Raw genomic sequence first — 21447 nt, 5'->3', positions numbered from 1 at the left:
TGTACTTCGCTACCGGTTGGTTTTGGCTTCGGCTTGTTTTTGACTATTTTTAGCTTTGCGAGTTTGTCCTGACGCACTTTCCTGGTTTTGACTTGGCTTTATTGACCATTCTTCTGTTTGTTTGTCTGTCTCTTGTGTCCCATCCCAGGCACCCTAGTCAGTCAGTGTATATCGCAGTCATCGTGGTTGTCGCCCCACGGTCTAGCGTGGGCGGGGCAATAGGCAGGGACAGAGGTTGGGGTAAGCTCAGGGCTCACGTTCCTCTGTTGTCTGTTTATCCCAACCCTGACAGGGAGATTCTGATTATGGAAGATGTTAGTGTAAGATCATTAGCAGAATATAGAGCATGGGATGGATGGTAGGTGGAGATGACAGGGAGGGGGGGGGGGCGGTTGTGTTTTTGCTGACGTCCCTGGAAAGCGAAATTGAGTTTTAGGGTCCATTTACACACAGAGATTATCTGACGGATTATTTGCCAAATATTTGAAGCCAAAACCAGTAATGGGTTTGAAAAGAGGAGAAATCTCAGGCTTTCCTTTATGACCTGATCTCTGTTTATAGTCTTTCTGGCTTTGGCTTCAAATCTTTGGCAGATCTGTCAGATAATCTTTCTGTTTAAATGGACTCTGAGACACCAAAGGAGATTGGGCAGAGGAAAAATCCTGATCTTGCCATGGAATGGTGGTGGCACTACTCCGGGATGACCTTTCAGTTGACTGCTGTCTCCGGGATTTGCTACTGCCCGCTGTGGAGCTTGAACTTTGAAGGATCAGTCAACAATCACAGCCTGGATGGTGTTCACCTGCCCACTAGGTGTAGCTGGTACCTGAAACTTTCCTCCAATACAGTTAGGATCACCACTCCCACGATTCTCTTTTCCATTGGCACCACCCTACCTGCCATCTTGGCCGCTGACACTGCCCATACCCTGAGAAGAGCCGGATTTTTTTTACGCACTTGGACATATTGCTTATATTTAGATTATTAGAAGGGACAAAATCTTATTAGATTGAGGATATTGCCAGTGATTTCAGAGCACCCGCTCACTGACAATAGGATCTTTTTTTCCCAGCGCCCACTAAGTTTTAAAGGCAGATGCTGTCTTCACTGATCCCAGGGAATTGGTATAACACAGTATGAATGCGCCCACTAAGTTTGGATCCCTTGCAGCCTGAGCTACTGTAACTTGCGGCAGTGTGAGGAAAAGCCAGAGAGGCCTCCCAAGACATCCTGTGGCACAACCACTCCCGCAGGGTGAGATCTGGGCCCGTTCTACTCGGAACCTGTTGTTGGTCAAGCATAAGTAAAGACGTGATGTCCTTATTTTAAATACAATCCACGATGCTGGCACCACCCCTGTCCCTGTCCGTGGTACCACCGCAGTGGCACTGAAACCCGATTGAATTGTCGACTACAATTAGTATATGGGAGGAAATTATCTGTCTGATCATTAAGCCATACAGTGCTATGTGAAAGACCGACGTGGTACAAAAAGCTGACCGTGCACATGGTCCAAACTGCATTGTACAACGCTTTTGTGCTTTACCGATGTGCCGGCCACCCTGGGAAATACCTTCAGTTCCAGGAGGCAGTCATCAAGGCCCTAATATTTGGTAGCGGAGAAGGAGCAGGGCCAAGTACTTCTGTAACTGGAGGTCCCTGTATTGTGCCAGGGCAGCACTTTCCTGGTGAAATTCCTCACACTGGGAAGAAGGGGAGATCCCAGAAAAATGCCGGGTGTGCTATAAAAGGGGGATTAGAAAGGACACGTGATCAGTGCGATACCTGTCCCCATAAACCAGGCCTCAGCAATAGAGACTGCTTCAAGGTGTAACATACATTGGTGGAATACTGATTCCTAAATTTGTTTCCTAGTTTCCAAACTGGGTTACTGTTCTATTGGGGAAAGACATTTAGAGACATTACATAGATTCTGGATTGGGCCCTTTTTGGGTTTCTCTACTGTCAGCCAACACCGTGCAATCTCCTTTTCTTTCTCTTTTAGACCCCTGATGTAATTTTTCCTTTCCCAGCATATTATTCCACCTATGTAACATAATTAGTGGGGTCTAAATGCTCACTATACCCAGTGTTACATTTCTTGAAGGGTGTAGTTTCCACAATAGGGGCACTTGTGAGATGTTTCCATTATTTTAGCACCACGGGGGCTTTGTAAACCCAACATGGCCTCTGTCCTCCATTCCGGCCAAATCCAGCTTCCAGAAGTGGCGCTCCTTCTTTTTGGAGGCTTGTCCTTGCGCCTGCATAGCACTTTATGTCCACAAGTGGGGTATTTCCGTTCTCGGGGGAAACTGTTCTACACGTTTTGCTTTTTTGTCTTTTAACCCCTTGAGAACATACAAAACTAAAGACCAACGCAAATTCTTTTTTTTTTTTTTTTTTTTTTACATTTTCATGGCACATTGTTCCAAATATCCGTGAAGCCCCTGTGGTGTCCACATGCTGACCGTGCTGGTTCCTAAAAAAAAGTCTTATTTGAAAACATTTTTTTGAAAATTACTTTATCAATAAATAAATAATCAAACTTTCTATTGTCTTAAAAAAAATTGAAAGCAAGTGTAATAAATGTTGGCAACATAAAGTAGGCGGACTGCTAATGTTTTTTTTACTTTATTTTCATTTTCAAATTTATAATACATTACAATTAATATAAAAACATCCCTAAACCATCAATAACAATGAATCCCCTGTGACCCCTACTGCCCACATACCCCCTTATCTCTGCTTCCTTACATCCGCATCTGGGGCCCTCTTGATTTTAGAGAGAAATACAGGAGTATAGTATAGTCACTGCACAATATTATACTGCACAATTCTAGGTTGCATTGCCTTCGAGACGTATTTTATATTCTGAGATATCCTCACCCACTGAAGTTCAGATATTTCCCCAATCTCATCCTCCCATTCCCTCTTGCTCTTTAAATACCTCTCAGCTTTACTAAGCGAATGTTATTTAGGATCTAATTCATGTGGCAGAACTATTTTCCTTGCAGGCTGAAAAGTAAGAAAAATTCTCATGTTATTTAGTGATTTTTTTTTTATAAAGATAGGCTATAAGTATGGACTCCAACACCCCAGTAATATAAAGTAGAATATGTCAGGAGAATCACCAGGTAGAAGCATCCCCAAGTTATCAATGGATAAAGTGACACAGGACATAGTCATAACATGTGGCCTGGTCCAGGGGGTCATGAAGGGGTTAAGTTGCACTTATTATGGACCAATAAAGGGTTTCTCTGATTTTGCAGCTATTTCTTGTGCTGGCCGTTCTTCTTCTCCCCGGTATTACTATATAATGGGAGGGATAGTGAGATACAACTATTGGGCCGATATTCTGCAGAAGATGGAGACATTTCTAATCCTGGAATTGCTGCTAAAATGTCATCAGTTGTTCTGTTATTATTCTGTATGTTGCTGTATATATTCCCCCCCAATAGGCCCCGCCCCCAAATGTTACACCGACCAATAGCAGAATAGTAGCAGTATCCACCATCTTTATTAGCTGCTATTATATATACACACGCACACAGGATATAACAATAGTAGCAGAGAGCGTGCGGAAGCACCGGAACACAACGGCCATTACTTCTTATGGGATTCTCTCCTAATCCCCAGAAAGCTGACGGATTGGAAAAGACTTAGAAATTCTATTGGAGGAAAGAATTATTGGCTGGAAATGTTGGGATGGATCCAGCGGATATTGAGCATTAGTTTGCTGGGAGATATCTAGTTATTATTAGGAGGGAAAAGTCTTCTGGCCCTGTGACTTCTATCACCTAGATGAGATGGAAGGACTGGGATTGGAGCTGCACACTCCTCAGCCCCTATGGCCGCAGCTTTATTTCCAGTCATCACATCCGATTGGAAGAAATTGCGGTTTTCCATCGATAAAAGACATAAATAAGGCGACTGTCCTGTGTGAGCTCTATGATAACATATTACGTTTCCCATTTGTGAGATCTTTCATATTCTGTTAGAGATTACTTTTTCCTCAAAGACCTCACATACATGGCTTCTCCCCTGTGTGAATTCTTTGATGGTGAAGAAGACTTGATTTGTGGGTAAAACATTTTCCACATTCCGGACATATAAATGGCTTCTCTCCTGTGTGAATTTTATGGTGCCTAACAAGAGTGGATTTTTGAGTAAAACATTTCCCACATTCTGAACATGAAAATGGCTTCTCCCCTGTGTGAACTTTTCTATGCTCAACAAGATATGATTTGTGGGTAAAACATTTCCCACATTCTGAACATAAAAAAGGCTTCTCCCCAGTGTGACTTTTTTGATGTTTAACAAGATTTGATTTGTGGCTAAAACATTTTCTACATTCTGAACATGAAAATTGCTTCTTCCCGGTGTGAATATTTTGATGGTCAACAAGATTTAATTTGTGGGAAAAACATTTCCTACATTCTGAACATGAGAATGGCTTTTCTCCTGCATGAATTTTATGATGCTCAACAAGAGTGTATTTTTGAGTAAAAGATTTCTCACATTTTGAACTTGAAAATGGTTTCTTTTCTCTAAGAGCACTTTTATGTTCACCATCCTTTCTGTGCCTTCTATTCTGTATAACAGTCTGTGATGGATCAGTAGATGGGACTTGTATAACAGGATGAGATGGTAGATCTTTGCTGTGAGGGGCTGGGGGTATATCTGGGGGAATAGAAGGTTCTTCATATGTATCTTGTGTGATCTGACCATCTGCTGTAATATCTGGAGATATCTGATGTCCCTCTGATCTCCGGGGACACTCAGCTGCCAAGAAGAAAATCATTCTATTAGTGAGGAGTAATATAACGGTAAAGTTAGGGCACAGATACTCCAAGCCACGGCCGTTGGGCACGGGGCTGCAAGTTTAAAAGTTGTTTTTAGGACAATAACTGCATCACCTGCCGAGCGGACCCCAGGACTGAGCTTGGATTAAAAGCAGCTATCCAAAGGTACAAGTGGTTTGTGGGGGGCAGATTGTGGGTACAGAGTCACTTTAAAATCATTTGATTAAACCAGTGCTTCCCAACCTTTTCCACCTCGGGGCGCCCCTACTAAATAATGTTCGACAAAATACGAAAACCGTCATACAGTGACTCACAAGTGACGTCTTCTTCAATCTGAGGCGTCACTTTCCATTTCCTCTCCATCCGGCCCAGGCCTCCATGATGATTTCTTCCAGCTACTTTTCATCTCTTCAGAACCTGCCAGACAAACATGTTAGGCTCCGCATATTTCTAGCAACTTCTTTCCCTTTCTCCCTCCTATAGGCTCCTGTATAATAGTAACTGCAGTAAAGCGAGTAGGAAGGTGGGCTGACCCTGTAAGTAAAATCCCCTGCTGTACCCTCATATAATGTCCCGACGTCCCCTCTTATACTAATAATCCCCCTGGTATGCCCCTTATACTAATAATGCCCCCTGCTGTGTACCCCATGAAACAATGCCCCCTGCTCTGCCCCCCATAAAATAATAATGCCCCCTGCTCTGCCCCATCAAACAATAATGCCCCCTGCTCTGCCCCATCACATAATAATGTCCCCTGCTCTGTCCACCATCAAATAATAATGCCCCCTGCTCTGCCCCCATCACATAATGCCCCCTGCTCTGCCCTCATCACATAATGCCCCCTGCTCTGCCCCCCATCAAACAATAATGCCCCCTGCTCTGCCCCCATCACATAATAATGCCCCCTGCTCTGTCCACCATCAAATAATATTGCCCCCTGCTCTTCCCCTAGTAATTATATTCCCTGTAATTTGCCCCCACCTAATGTGCACCAATAGTTAAAAAAACAAAGATCCTACTCACCTAATCCTAAGAGCAGCTCTCCTCCTCTTCTGGCTCCATCTTGCGAGCCGCGGGGACAGGACCTCCGGCAGGCGTGATGACGTCACATCATCACGCCTGCCGGAGAGGTCACGTCCTGGCATCCCATAGGCTGCTGGCATGAAGTGCCAGCGGCCTATGGGAGTGAATGTAGGAGCAGGAGACACTTCCTGCTCCTACATTATGCTCACTTTAATGTTCCGCCAGCTCACAGTGCGGGCGGAACATGAAAGTGATCCGTGCATTCCGAGAAACTGCGTGGCCGCAGCTTCTCGGGATGTTTAAAGTGATAGTGCACATTTCCCACCGGGATCCCGCGGCACCCCTGGCGGGTTCTCCTGGCACCCCGGTTGGGAAACGCTGGTTTAAACAATGATGAGAAAAAAAAAAATAAATAAGTATTTCATTTCCATCAAGGAATTGAACCCAGGAAAAAATGGTCATTGCTCTTTAGACAGGTTATTTACCACTAGAGCTGAGCTCCAACACAATTATATATCTCATCACAGATCAGTCCTGTATCAGTTTATGACTGATATAAACACTGAGAGACACTGACTGACAGCTGAGCGAGCAGGAGGCCGAGCAACAGAGATTATCCATGAAGAGGAGGAAAGAAGTAGTGGTGAGGAGTGCTACAGTGCGGCACAAACGCTGGGCCACAACTCCTCTTTGACTCTTCATTACTATAGGTGACCCAAGACTGCGCATAATCCACTCCACGGGCAATTTACCAAAAGGTACCATGTTCACTAGGGGACTGCCAGCTACAGCACACTTGCAACACCTCAGGTAGGGCCCGGGAGCTGACAGATTCCATCACATACAACCTTACATAAAGGCAATAATACGTACAGATAGAGAATAGATATATATAGTTGCCACAGGGCCCTTGCGGAATGGGGATGTTTCCCACAATAAAGTTAATGGTTATAAAGTTGGTAAAGTGATTAGTGCCGTTTTGCAGCAATTGCAGAAAAGCGCTGTTTCAGGTAGAGTGACTGATGCCGTCAGAATCAGCTGGTACTAGAGATTTGCTTGTAAGTCCAGGGGAGAGAAAAGGAGGCTGTCTCAGTGCCGGCAGCAAATCTCACCAGTCTCTGCGTCCCGATGTTGGTGCACGATGTCCTGGCATTCTGGTACATCTCGGTGGGACTGGTAGGAAAGAGCGGACAGAGAGCAGCCTTGTTTCTGTTGCTTTTAGAGTCAAGGTTACCGGCAGTAGTAGCGTTGATTGCGTTCTATATGTTAGTAGCGCAGTCAGTGTTAGTAGCGCAGCTCGTGTTAGTAGTGCTGTTGGATGGCGCTGTGTGCCTGCACCGTCTGCAATTAGAACGTGTTATACTAATTTACATCACCACTGAGGACGGGGAATACTCTGAACTTCTAAACTTGTTTGGCTATCAAAACTACTGACAGGCCAGAGATCGGGGCCCCAATGCAAACTGAATAAGCTCAAAGAATTATTGCAGACAGACAGCGCCATCCAACAACGCTACTAACACAGACTGCGCTACGAACAAGGACTGCACTGCTACTGCCGGTAACCTGGACTCCAGAACGCAACAGAACCTGGGCTGCTCACTGTTTCCTACCAGTCCCACAGAGACGCACCAGAATGCCAGGACATCGTGCACCTACATCAGGACTATATTCTGGGTACCATCCCCATTCTGCAAGGACCCTGCAGCTACTATCTATATCTATTCTCTATCTCTATTATTGCTTTATATACAGATTTATGGGATGTTACCTGTAGTGCTCATTTATTTATGTATTTGTGTGATCCGTCCAATTCTATTAAATGTTTTACACAATGTTTACTTATCCTACCGACAGGACTGTCACTCAGCAGTATATAAAGGCAGGGCTCCAGATGGCGACCAAAATGGTCGCCAATGCGACTGACATTTTGCAAATGGCGCCCAGATTTATTAATCTGGGCGCCATTTGCGACTGGCCCCGGCGGCGGCGCGCTGTCTCTTTAAGTCCGGGCCCCCGGCTGATGCGCGGCTGCCGGGGGTGTCCCATCCTATCCCCGGCAGCGCGGTGCATCAGTGAGCTGCCTGGGGCCCTGACTTCCGGCACAGGAAGCGCACGTCAGAGACTCTTCCTGTGTCAGAAGTCACAGCCCCGGCGTACAGGGAGCTCACTGACGCGACGCGCTGCCGGGGATAGGACGGGACACCCCCGGCAGCCGCGCATCAGCCGGGGACAGCGCCTGAAGAAGAAGAGGATCGCCGGGGGAGCGGGTTGTCAGGTGAGTTTGTGTGTTTGTTTTTTTTAAATACTGCTTAGCATAGAGGAAAGGGGGGGGCATCTATAATGGGGGGAGAAGAGGGGCCATCTTCAAGGGGGGGAGAGGGGGCCATCTATAAGGGGAGGGGGTATCTATAAGGGGGGGAGAAGAGGGGGCATCTATAATGGGGGGGGGGAGAGGGTATCTATAAGGGGGGGAGAAGAGGGGGCATCTATAATGGGGGGGAGGAGGGGGCATCTATAATGGGGGGGAGGAGGGGGCATCTATAATGGGGGAAGAGGGGGTCATCTATAAGGGGAGGGGGCCATCTATAAGTGTAGGGCAAACTGGCTGCAGACACTGAGAGATAGATATATGCACAATTATTATTATCAGGGCCCCTCAGGTGTCTGTATTGTAGGGGGTCACTTGCATTAGTCACTAGGTGAGAGATATATCTATCTATATACACATCTTGTGGGGGGTCACTATGGCTGCAGTCATAAGTCTAGCTCAGTATGTATAGACTGTTGCAAGCTTTTAAAGGGAACCTGTCACCCCCGGTGCCGGGGTGACAGGCTCCCAACCCCCCGTTAGAACCCCCTATACTCACCTCATCACGCCGGGTCCCGCTTCTGAAGATGGTCGGGTCACAGAGATCTCAGCCGCTGCAGCCCGGTGCGCACACTGAGAGATGAGTCCAACGCTCATAGAGAATGATAGAGCGCTGGACTCTCCCGTCATTCTCGATGAGCGTTGGACTCATCTCTCAGCGCACGCCGGGCTGCAGCGGCTGAGATCTCCGTGACCCGGCCATCTTCAGAAGCGGGACCCGGCGCGATGAGGTGAGTATAGGGGGCTCTAACGGGGGGTTGGGAGCCTGTCACCCCGGCACAGGGGTCGACAGGTTCCCTTTAAGTTCAAGTTCAGAAGAGTAAGCCTCATTAATAGGCTAGCCAAGTGAAGCTGAAGTACTGAGTCAGACTGGATATGGTTGTCAAGTTGCAAGTTTCCATGTTGAACGTTTTCAAACTAAGAAAAGAAAGAATCTAAAGGAGGAGGAGGCTGCCGTGGCCTCTGCACACAGTAAGTCCCATTTAACATAACATTAATTTTACATGGTTTAAAATGTTGGCGACCAAATATTCTATTTGGCGCCTAAATTTTTCAGGTTAGGAGCCAGTGGCTCTCAGGTAAATTTTTTAGTCTGGAGCCCTGAAAGGGGTTACAGGACTATATATATTCTGGGTTTCCACATCCCAAATTTACTACAACTTACATCTACATTTACCTTGTACTTTTTTTTCCCCTTTAAAAAAATTCCACACAGAATAGTTACAGCCGGTGACTGAGGAGAATGTGTGACTGTTCTCTGCATTTAGTGGTCACTACTCACCTGGGCGGTTACCTGTAGTGATGTCCTCCTTATACTGCTCATCACTGCTGTCATCTGTCTCTTCCTCCTCCTCCTCTTCTTCTTTTACCCTTTTGTCTGTAGCATAAAAATGGCTCAGATCATTCCCCATAGGAATCTCCTTCTTATACTGCTCATCACTGCTCACATCTGTCTCTGGAGCATTAATATTGATCCCATCTGCCTGTTCTTCTTCTTTAGCCTTAAAGTTTGTTTCATTAACAGAGTTCAGATCCTTCTCTGTAGGAATGTCCTCCTTATACTGATCATCACTGCTGTCTTCTGTCTCTTCTTCTTCCTCTTTTTTTACCCTAATGTCTGTAGCATTAACATCATCATAGGGAACATCTCCATCTACCTGATCCTGATCCTGTGGGAGAAGAGGACGGGGACATCTCTCTGGTGCTGTTCTCTTACTGGATCTGACTGGAGGGAACACATACAGAGACTGAATTCATTCTTTCCATCCAGATAATACAGAGAGGAGGTGTGTATATAGTCCTGTCTATTACCTGCTGATGGGAGGGGCTGCTGATCCTCCAGCATCACATCCTTGTACTGATCCTTGTGTCCTTCTACATACTCCCACTCCTCCATGGAGAAATAGACCGCCACGTCCTGACACCTTATAGGAACCTGACACACACAATGATCACACAGTCATCCCCCCCACCCCTCCAGTGGTGTTACTGTATAATGTCCCAGCATTCCCAGCAGCCACAGTCTCACCTCTCCACTCAGCAGCTCCACCATCTTGTTGGTGACTTCTAGGATCTTCTCTTCCTCCATTTCCTCATGTATCAGGGGCCCCGGGATTGGGCTCAGGGTTCTTCCCCATCCTTCACACCCAGGGGCCCCACAGCGCCCACTAGAGGACTTCTTCACTACTGTGTAATCCTGTGTATGGAGAGACGCATTACTATCACTCCATCCATTCCCAGAATCCCTCACCTCTCCAGTCCTATCCATCTGTTATTCCATAGATAAGAATGATGTCATGATGACATCACTCCCAGAATCCCTCACCTCTCCAGTCCTATCCATCTGTTATTCCATAGATAAGAATGATGTCATGATGACATCACTCCCAGAATCCCTCACCTCCCCAGTCCTATCCATCTCTTATTCCATAGATAAGAATGATGTCATGATGACATCACTCCCAGAATCCCTCACCTCTCCAGTCCTATCCATCTGTTATTCCATAGATAAGAATGATGTCATGATGACATCACTCCCAGAATCCCTCACCTCTCCAGTCCTATCCATCTGTTATTCCATAGATAAGAATGATGTCATGATGACATCACTCCCAGAATCCCTCACCTCCCCAGTAAGCAGGAAGAGTATGTGTAGGGTGAGGGTTATTATCCTGTCGGCCATCTTGTCTCTGTCTGTCTCCATGGTTGATCGGTCGCTCTGGAGAATTATCAGTAGAGGATCCTGTAATGTATGGAGAGAAGATGAGACAATGTAACATCACATACAGTCACTACCTCAGCAGCTCCGGTCACAGAGCAGTAATACTGTGCTAGAAGCTGCGGTGCACATAGCGCTGGGGACAGTATAAGAGATGAGCGTGTCAGCCGGCGGCCTATGATTTCCGCTCCGGGTGTCGGGATAAGTTGGATCCTTCTCTCAGGACGACATCCAGCTTTATCAGGAAACCGGAGCGGAAATCACAGGCAGCCGGCTGAGAAGGGAGCACAGGATGTATCTGTGTGTATTACATTGGGCGGCCGCCATCTTTACCAACTTGTAAACTTTGAAAAAAGTCACTTACAGAACAGAAGTTTTTGCAAAGTTTGGAACGAATCTCAGATCATAAAGTTTCGTTCCATTAAAAATGGAAACATTCCCAATGTGTATGAAGCGTCCGGTCTCCTGGATTATTAATAACGGTTATACAGCCGCTTCTATGTCCCCAAACTACAACTAATCCCATAATAATAATAATAATAATACTAACACAGAGAGGAGTCGTGTGCTTACCCTGCGCTTCCAGGGCCTGCGATGATGTCACAGTCATGTAATCAGTCACATGGAGGAGGAGGAGGAGTCACATGATCGGGGGCTGCTGCTCAGTGTATGCAGGACTCTGCTGTGCTGGATGAGCTGAAGTGATGTGTATGCAGCAAAGCTGTGTGTGTGTGATGTGTGTGGAGCAGAGCTGTGTGTGTGATGTGTGTGGAGCAGAGCTGTGTATGTGTGTGTTATATATGCCTGCAGCAGAGCCCTGTGTGTAATGTACATGTAGCTGAGCTGTATATGTGTAATGTACATGTAGCTGAGCTGTATATGTGTAATGTACATGTAGCTGAGCTGTATGTGTGTAATGTACATGGAGCTGAGCTGTATGTGTGTAATGTACATGTAGCTGAGCTGTATGTGTGTAATGTACATGTAGCTGAGCTGTGTATGTGTAATGTACATGTAGCTGAGCTGTATGTGTGTAATGTACATGTAGCTGTGCTGTATGTGTAATGTACATGTAGCTGAGCTGTATATATGTGTGTGTAATGTACATGTAGCTGAGCTGTATATATGTGTAATGTACATGTAGCTGAGCTGTATGTGTGTAATGTACATGTAGCTGAGCTGTATATGTGTGTAATGTACATGTAGCTGAGCTGTATGTGTGTAATGTACATGTAGCTGAGCTGTATATGTGTGTAATGTACATGTAGCTGAGCTGTATATGTGTGTAATGTACATGTAGCTGAGCTGTATATGTGTAATGTACATGTAGCTGAGCTGTATATGTGTGTAATGTACATGTAGCTGAGCTGTATATGTGTGTGTAATGTACATGTAGCTGAGCTGTATGTGTGTAATGTACATGTAGCTGAGCTGTATATATGTGTAATGTACATGTAGCTGAGCTGTATATGTGTAATGTACATGTAGCTGAGCTGTATGTGTGTAATGTACATGTAGCTGAGCTGTATATGTGTGTAATGTACATGTAGCTGAGCTGTATGTGTGTAATTAGAGATGAGCGAACCTCAAGCATGCTCGAGTCGATCCGAACCCGAACTTTCGACATTTGGCAAGTTGGATAAAGCCCTAAGGCTATGTGGAAAACATTGATATAGTCATTGGCCGTATCCATGTTTTCCAGACAACCTTAGAGCTTTATCCAAGTTCAGCAGCCCCAGCTAATCAAATACCGAACGTTCGGGTTCGGTCGACTCGAACCCAAACCCGGTTCGCTCATCTCGATGTGTAATGTATACCTCCCAACTTTTGCTGGGAATTATTAGGGACATAGCCACGCCCATAACTGCGCTCTATTAACAAGCCCCATATGCACATCACCTATTACCTTCACCACATAGTGACTTATACCACCATACCACTACTACATAACATCCACTATACATGTACTAATATCCCCCTATACTCTGGCCCATATGGAGGAAGATACAAATGGCACACAGATTCTTCACACCATATAAGCGATTACAGTGCAGTTACATCCTGTGACTCACAGGTGACGTCTTCTCTGATCAGAGTCGCTCACTTTCCTTTTTTTATCTCCCATCTTGCCTGACCATTATGGAGACTTCTCCTGGCAATGCCTTGTCAATCAGACAAATATTTTAGGCTCTTTTCATTTATCACCATCCTCACCATCTACAAAGACCCCATCTGTACTGCCCACTTTGTGCCTCCATGTGGTGTTTAGGCCCAATATGGACCCACAAATTGTACTTAGGCCCCTCTATGCCCTCATATAGTAGATAAGCCCCCTCTGTGCCTTTCTGTAGTAATCAGACACCTGTGTGCTCCCCATATAGTAGTTAGCCCCCCCTGTGCCTACATATAGGTGTTAGATCCCTCTCTGCCCCCCATATAGTAATTAGGCCCATCTGTGCCCTGATATAGAAGTAAGGCCCACTCTGTACATCTATATAGAATATAAGGGAGGACCTCCAGTAGGTAATGTCCCCCATGTAGCTATTCTTCCCCCTCCTTAGGTAGTCATCCCTCTGGGAGTAACCTCCCCAATAGTAAGCCTTAGAATAGAAAACATATCCAATCATTCATAGATACATAACGGCATCATCCGATAATGCAGAAGAGCTGACACTCCATTCCTGTCATCTGTCTATAACAGAACAAATGCTCAACCGTCCAACTTATCATATAATGATATAATGAAAGACATATAATGCACTTTCCATACAATATATATATATATACCGCGGTGCCTTGGATTAGGAGCATAATTCGTTCCGGGACCGCGCTTGTAATCCAAATCCACTCTTAAACCAAAGCAAATTTCCCATAAGAAATCATAGAAATGCAGACAATTGGTTCCACACCCCAAAAATAATGATTTATTATTGTGAATAACATGTAAAACAGATGAAACAAACATTCAGAAACAGCAGAATCTGTGATATTATAAGTTACTGTACAGTAATGGAGAGGATGGGAAACACAAGGGCGGACAGAGACTGCAGGGAGCAGGAAGGAATGAGCAGGACAGATGTGGGCACATACATGCAGCACTCTCTGTCCGGGGAGCGAGGGGTTACAGCTATGGAGAGATTACCTCCACAGTCCTGTCCCCTGATGTAAGCCAAGCATCCCCAAGTTATTAATGAAGAAAGTGACACAGGACATAGTCATAACATGTGGCCTGGTCCAGGGGGTCATGAAGGGGTTATGTTGCACTTATTATGGACCAATAAAGGATTTCTCCGATTTTGCAGCTCTTTCTTGTGCTGGCCGTTCGTCTTCTCCCCGGTATTACTATATAATGGGAGGGATAGTGAGATACAACTATTAGGCCGATATTCTGCAGAAGATGGAGACATTTCTATTCCTGGTATTGCTGGATTGTTCTGTTATTATTCTGTATATTGCTGTATATATTTATTTCCAGCCATCACATCCGATTGGAAGAAATTACGGTTTTCCATCGATAAAAGACATAAATAAGGCGACTGTCCTGTGTGAGCTCTATGATAACATGTTACGTTTCCCATCTGTGAGATCTTTCATGTTCTGTTAGAGATGACTTTTTCTTCAAAGACCTCACATACTTGGCTTCTCCCCTGTGTGAATTCTTTGATGCTCAACAAGACTTATTTTTTATAAAAAAACATTGCCCACATTCTGATTATGAATTTTTTGATGCCTAACAAGACTTGATTTGTGGGTAAAACACTTTCCACATTCTGAACATGAAACTGGCTTCTGCCCAGTGTGAATTTTTTGATGCACACCAAGATTTGATTTGTGGGTAAAATATTTTCCACATTCTGAACATGAAAATGGCTTCTCCCCTGTGTGAATTTTTTGATGCCTAACAAGATGTGATTTGTGGTTAAAACATTTTCCACATTCTAGACATGAAAAAGGCTTATCTCCTGTGTGAATGTTATAATGCTCAACAAGAGTGAATTTTTGAGTAAAACATTTTCCACATTCTGAACATGAAAATGGCTTTTCCCCTAAGTGAATTTTTTGATGCCTAACAATACTTGATTTTTGAATAAAACTTTTCCCACATTCTGAACATGAAAATGGCTTTTCCCCCGTGTGAATTTTTCGATGGTCAACAAGATATGATTTGAGGGTAAAACATTTCCCACATTCTGAACATGAAAATGGCTTCTCCCCTGTGTGAATTTTTCGATGGTCAACAAGATTTGATTTCTGGGTAAAACATTTCCCAGATACTGAACATGAAAAAGGCTTCTCTCCTGTGTGAATTTTTTGATGCCTAACCATACTTGATTTGTGGGTAAAACATTTTCCACATTCTGAACATGAAAATGGCTTCTTTTTTGTATGAGCGCTTTTATGTTCACCATCCTTTCTGTGTCTTCTATTCTGTATAACAGTCTGTGATGGATCAGTAGATGGGACTTGTATAGAAGGATGAGATGGCAGATCTTTGCTGTGAGGGGCTGGGGGTATATCTGGGGTAATAGAAGGTTCTTCATATGTATCTTGTGTGATCTGATCATCTGCTGTAATATCTGGAGATATCTGATGTCCCTCTGATCTCCGGGTACACTCAGCTGCCAAGAAAAAACTCATTCTATTAGTGAGGAGTAATATAACGGTGCGGCTTCTGCAGATATCGCTCGTCTTATTTATAGAACATCTCTAAGTGCAGCTTTCCTAGAATTCCTCCTCATCCCCCCCATCCCCCCCTCTCCTATCTGATCCCACATTCTCTCATCCACAGGGATTTCTCAGCATTGATGACACCACAAGGTTAGAACGTCCTCAGACTGGAAGGTGGTAAAGGTTTTTATCACATATAAAAGATAAAATGTTACATTCCCAGCACATTTTGTTAGAATGCTGCTATCTTCCTCAGCTGGTCTGTTATAATGTCACCCCTCTTTCCTGCTTCCTCTTCTTAATGAATAATCTCTGCTCGCTCAGCTGTCAGTCAGTGTCTCTGGGTGTTTATATCAGATATAAACTGCCTACAGAGGACTGATCTGCAATCAGATGTATAGTTGTGTTAGAGCTGTGGTCTACTGCTAAATCACTTGTCTACAGACCAATAATAGTATTTTTTATCTTGGGTTCTATTCCCCTGATCAACTTAAAATATAGTTATTTATTATTACCTTTTTTTTCTCATCATTGTATAAATTTTAAAAGTGCAAAAAAATTCCAATTAGGTCAAAATTAGTTTAGAAATCATTTGATTAAACAATGATGAGGAAAATAAGTATTTCATTTCCATCAGGGAATTGAACCCAGGAGAAAATGGTCATTGCTCTCTAGACAGCTTATTTACCCCTAGACCTAATCTCCAACACAATTATATATCTCATCACAGATCAGTCCTGTAGGCAGTTTATGACTGATATAATCACTGAGAGACACTGACTGACAGCTGAGCGAGCAGGAGGCCGAGCAACAGAGATTTTTCATGAAGAGGGAGGAGTGCTAGAGTGCGGCACAAACGCTGGGCCACAACTCCTCTTTGACTTTTCATTACTATAAGTGGCCCGAAATTGCGCATAATCCACTCAACGGACAATTTACCAAAAGGTACTATGGTCACTAGGGGACTGCCAGCTACAGCACACTGCCAGCACTTAAGTTAGGCCCGGGAACTGACAGAATCCATCACATACAACCTTACATAAAAGCAATAATACGTACAGATAGAGAATAGATACATATAGTTGCCACAGGGCCCTTGCGGAATGGGGATGTTGCCCACAATAAAGTTAATGGTTATAAAGTTGGTAAAGTGATTAGTGCCGTTTTGCAGCAATTGCAGAAAAGCGCTGTTTCAGGTAGAGTGACTGATGCCGTCAGAATCAGCTGGTACTAGAGATTTGCTTGTAAGTCCAGGGGAGAGAAAAGGAGGCTGTCTCAGTGCCGGCAGCAAATCTCACCAGTCTCTGCGTCCCGATGTTGGTGCACGATGTCCTGGCATTCTGGTACATCTCGGTGGGACTGGTAGGAAAGAGCGGACAGAGAGCAGCCTTGTTTCTGTTGCTTTTAGAGTCAAGGTTACCGGCAGTAGTAGCGTTGATTGCGTTAGTAGCGCAGTCTATGTAAGTAGTGTTGTTGGATGGCGCCAGGGTCGGGACAAAGGGTAGGTGATGGCCTAGGGCGCCATCTAGTGGTAAGTTACAGGGGGCACAATTTTAATTTCTTAAAAAAAAACAAAAACATTGACCTGCCAGGACCTACAGAGGCTCCGCCCCCTCCTCACCATGTGACCTCTTCCCTGTCTGACTGCTGGAGGCTGTACCGACTGCTGGGCTGCTGTCTGGTGAGTTCACTGACTGACTCTAATCATTCTTTAGGTGTAGGAAGGCTGGAAGAGCTGGGAATGCTGGGAGTGCTGGGAGAGCTGGGAATGCTGGGAGAGGGAGGTCACCTAGGTCACAGGGCTGCCCCATATCCCTGCACTGCTCCTCTATACACAGCACTTCCCATATTGTTCCCCAACCTGAGGGTCACCAGATGCTCCAAAACTACAACAGTAACAGCATGATAGGAGTTGTAGTCCTGCCACAGCTCGGGAGCCACAGGTTGGTGAACACTTATATTCTGTTTATTGTGTACAGGCTAATCCCCGTGACACCAGTGATTTACATTCAGGGGGTACAGTATACATGGTCCTGTTACAGTCAGGGGGTACAGTATACATGGTCCTGTTACAGTCAGGGGGTACAGTACACACGGTCCTGTTACAGTCAGGGGGTACAGTATACATGTCCTGTTACAGTCAGGGGGTACAGTATACATGTCCTGTTACAGTCAGGGGGTACAGTATACATGGTCCTGTTACAGTCAGGGGGTACAGTATACACGGTCCTGTTACAGTCAGAGGGTACAGTATACATGTCCTGTTACAGTCAGGGGGTACAGTATACATGGTCCTGTTACAGTCAGGGGGTACAGTATACACGGTCCTGTTACAGTCAGGGGGTACAGTATACACGGTCCTGTTACAGTCAGGTGGTACAGTATACAGGGTCCTGTTACAGTCAGGGGGTACAGTATACACGGTCCTGTTACAGTCAGGGGGTACAGTATACATGGTCCTGTTACAGTCAGGGGGTACAGTATACATGGCCCTGTTACAGTCAGTGGGTACAGTATACACGGTCCTGTTACAGTCAGGGGGTACAGTATACATGGTCCTGTTACAGTCAGGGGGTACAGTATACATGGTCCTGTTACAGTCAGGGGGTACAGTATACACGGTCCTGTTACAGTCAGGGGTACAGTATACATGTCCTGTTACAGTCAGGGGGTACAGTATACACGGTCCTGTTACAGTCAGGGGGTACAGTATACATGTCCTGTTACAGTCAGGGGGTACAGTATACACGGTCCTGTTACAGTCAGGGGGTACAGTATACACGGTCCTGTTACAGTCAGGGGGTACAGTATACATGGTCCTGTTACAGTCAGGGGGTACAGTATACATGTCCTGTTACAGTCAGGGGGTACAGTATACATGGTCCTGTTACAGTCAGGGGGTACAGTATACATGGTCCTGTTACAGTCAGGGGGTACAGTATACATGGTCCTGTTACAGTCAGGGGGTACAGTATACATGTCCTGTTACAGTCAGGGGGTACAGTATACACGGTCCTGTTACAGTCAGGTGGTACAGTATACACGGTCCTGTTACAGTCAGGGGGTACAGTATACACGGTCCTGTTACAGTCAGGGGGTACAGTATACACGGTCCTGTTACAGTCAGGGGGTACAGTATACACGGTCCCATTACAGTCAGGGGGTACAGTATACACGGTCCTGTTACAGTCAGGGGGTACAGTATACATGTCCTGTTACAGTCAGGGGGTACAGTATACATGGTCCTGTTACAGTCAGGTGGTACAGTATACACGGTCCTGTTACAGTCAGGGGGTACAGTATACACGGTCCTGTTACAGTCAGGGGGTACAGTATACACGGTCCCATTACAGTCAGGGGGTACAGTATACCTGGTCCCATTACAGTCAGGGGGTACAGTATACCTGGTCCTGTTACAGTCAGGGGGTACAGTATACACGGTCCTGTTACAGTCAGGGGGTACAGTATACACGGTCCTGTTACAGTCAGGGGGTACAGTATACACGGTCCTGTTACAGTCAGGGGGTACAGTATACATGGTCCTGTTACAGTCAGGGGGTACAGTATACATGTCCTGTTACAGTCAGGTGGTAGAGTATACACGGTCCTGTTACAGTCAGGGGGTACAGTATACACGGTCCTGTTACAGTCAGGGGGTACAGTATACATGTCCTGTTACAGTCAGGGGGTACAGTATACACGGTCCTGTTACAGTCAGGGGGTACAGTATACATGGTCCTGTTACAGTCAGGGGGTACAGTATACATGTCCTGTTACAGTCAGGGGGTACAGTATACATGGTCCTGTTACAGTCAGGGGGTACAGTATACATGTCCTGTTACAGTCAGGGGGTACAGTATACATGGTCCTGTTACAGTCAGGGGGTGCAGTATACATGTCCTGTTACAGTCAGGGGGTACAGTATACATGGTCCTGTTACAGTCAGGGGGTACAGTATACATGTCCTGTTACAGTCAGGGGGTACAGTATACATGGTCCTATTACAGTCAGGGGGTACAGTATACAGGGTCCTGTTACAGTCAGGGGGTACAGTATACATGTCCTGTTACAGTCAGGGGGTACAGTATACACGGTCCTGTTACAGTCAGCGGGTACAGTATACATGGTCCTGTTACAGTCAGGGGGTACAATATACATACTGGACTCTCCCATATAGCCTGCAGTGTGGTAATACTCTGCAGAGCCTGTGATGACCAAGTATCAGCCCCCACATACAGTATAGCCTCCTGGGTGTCCCCGCATAGTTTACAGTCTACACGGGGGGGGGGGGGGGGGGTAGCACGGACTGCGCTACTACTGCCGGTAACTTGGACTCCGGAACGTAACAGAACCTGGGCTGCTCACTGTCCGTTCTTTTCTACCACTCCCACAGAGAAGCACCAGAATGCCAGGACATCGTGCACCTACATCAGGACTATATTCTGGGTACCATCCGCATTCTGCAAGGACCCTGCAGCTACTATCTATATCTATTCTCTATCTCTATTATTGCTTTATATACAGATTTATGGGATGTTACCTGTAGTGCTCATTTATGTATTTGTGTGATCCGTCCGATTCTATTACATGTATTACACAATGTTTACTTACCCTACAGACAGGACTGTCCCTCAGCAGTATATAAGGGGGTTACAGGACTATATATATTCTGAGTTTCCACATCCCAAATTTACTACAACTTACATCTACATTTACCTTGTACTTTTTTTTTTTCTTAACAAAAAAATTCCACACAGAATAGTTACTGCCGGTGACTGAGGAGAATGTGCGAGTGTTCTCTGCATTTAGTGGTCACTACTCACCTGGGCGGTTACCTGTAGTGACGTCCTCCTTATACTGCTCATCACTGCTGTCATCTGTCTCTTCTTGTTCTGATGCTGTGTCTGTATCATTAATAGAGTTCAGATCCTTCCCTCTACCAATGTCCTTATACTGCTCATCACTGCTGTCATCTGTCTCTTCCTCCTCTTCTTCGTCTTTTATTACCTTGTCTGTAGCATTAATGTAATTCAGATTATTCCCTGTAGTGATTTCCTCCTTATACTGCTCATTACTGCTCACATCTTCCCCCTGATTGATAAGATGTGAGAGAAATATAATAAAAGTCATCAGACAGGAGAAGAAGTCAGGTGGGATGTACAGATCATAGGGAACATCTCCATCTACCTGATCCTGATCCTGTGGGAGAAGAGGACGGGGACATCTCTCTGGTGCTGTTCTCTTACTGGATCTGACTGGAGGGAACACATACAGAGACTGAATTCATTCTTTCCATCCAGATAATACAGAGAGGAGGTGTGTATATAGTCCTGTCTATTACCTGCTGATGGGAGGGGCTGCTGATCCTCCAGCATCACATCCTTGTACTGATCCTTGTGTCCTTCTACATACTCCCACTCCTCCATGGAGAAATAGACCGCCACGTCCTGACACCTTATAGGAACCTGACACACACAATGATCACACAGTCATCCCCCCCACCCCTCCAGTGGTGTTACTGTATAATGTCCCAGCATTCCCAGCAGCCACAGTCTCACCTCTCCACTCAGCAGCTCCACCATCTTGTTGGTGACTTCTAGGATCTTCTCTTCCTCCATTTCCTCATGTATCAGGGGCCCTGGGATTGGGCTCAGGGTTCTTCCCCATCCTTCACACCCAGGGGCCCCACAGCGCCCACTAGAGGACTTCTTCACTACTGTGTAATCCTGTGTATGGAGAGACACATTACTATCACTCCATCCATTCCCAGAATCCCTCACCTCTCCAGTCCTATCCATCTGTTATTCCATAGATAAGAATGATGTCATGATGACATCACTCCCAGAATCCCTCACCTCTCCAGT

General features: G+C 45.4%; 1 protein-coding gene and 1 pseudogene across 1 annotated transcript in view; both read right to left on the bottom strand.

Annotated features, from left to right (window-relative positions):
• LOC138786650 (zinc finger protein 585A-like) overlaps positions 1-21447 on the bottom strand; it is a 214893-nt gene that overhangs the window by 167501 nt on the left and 25945 nt on the right. The gene's annotated exons all lie outside the window — the stretch shown is intronic.
• Positions 1-21447, bottom strand: part of LOC138787608 (zinc finger protein 729-like) — a 45593-nt pseudogene that overhangs the window by 16354 nt on the left and 7792 nt on the right.

The sequence above is a fragment of the Dendropsophus ebraccatus genome, chromosome 3, assembly GCF_027789765.1.
Source record: "Dendropsophus ebraccatus isolate aDenEbr1 chromosome 3, aDenEbr1.pat, whole genome shotgun sequence".
Taxonomy (NCBI): Eukaryota; Metazoa; Chordata; class Amphibia; order Anura; family Hylidae; genus Dendropsophus; species Dendropsophus ebraccatus.
The sequence above is the reverse complement of the archived record's forward strand: the minus strand, read 5'-3'. Positions and strand labels throughout refer to the sequence as shown.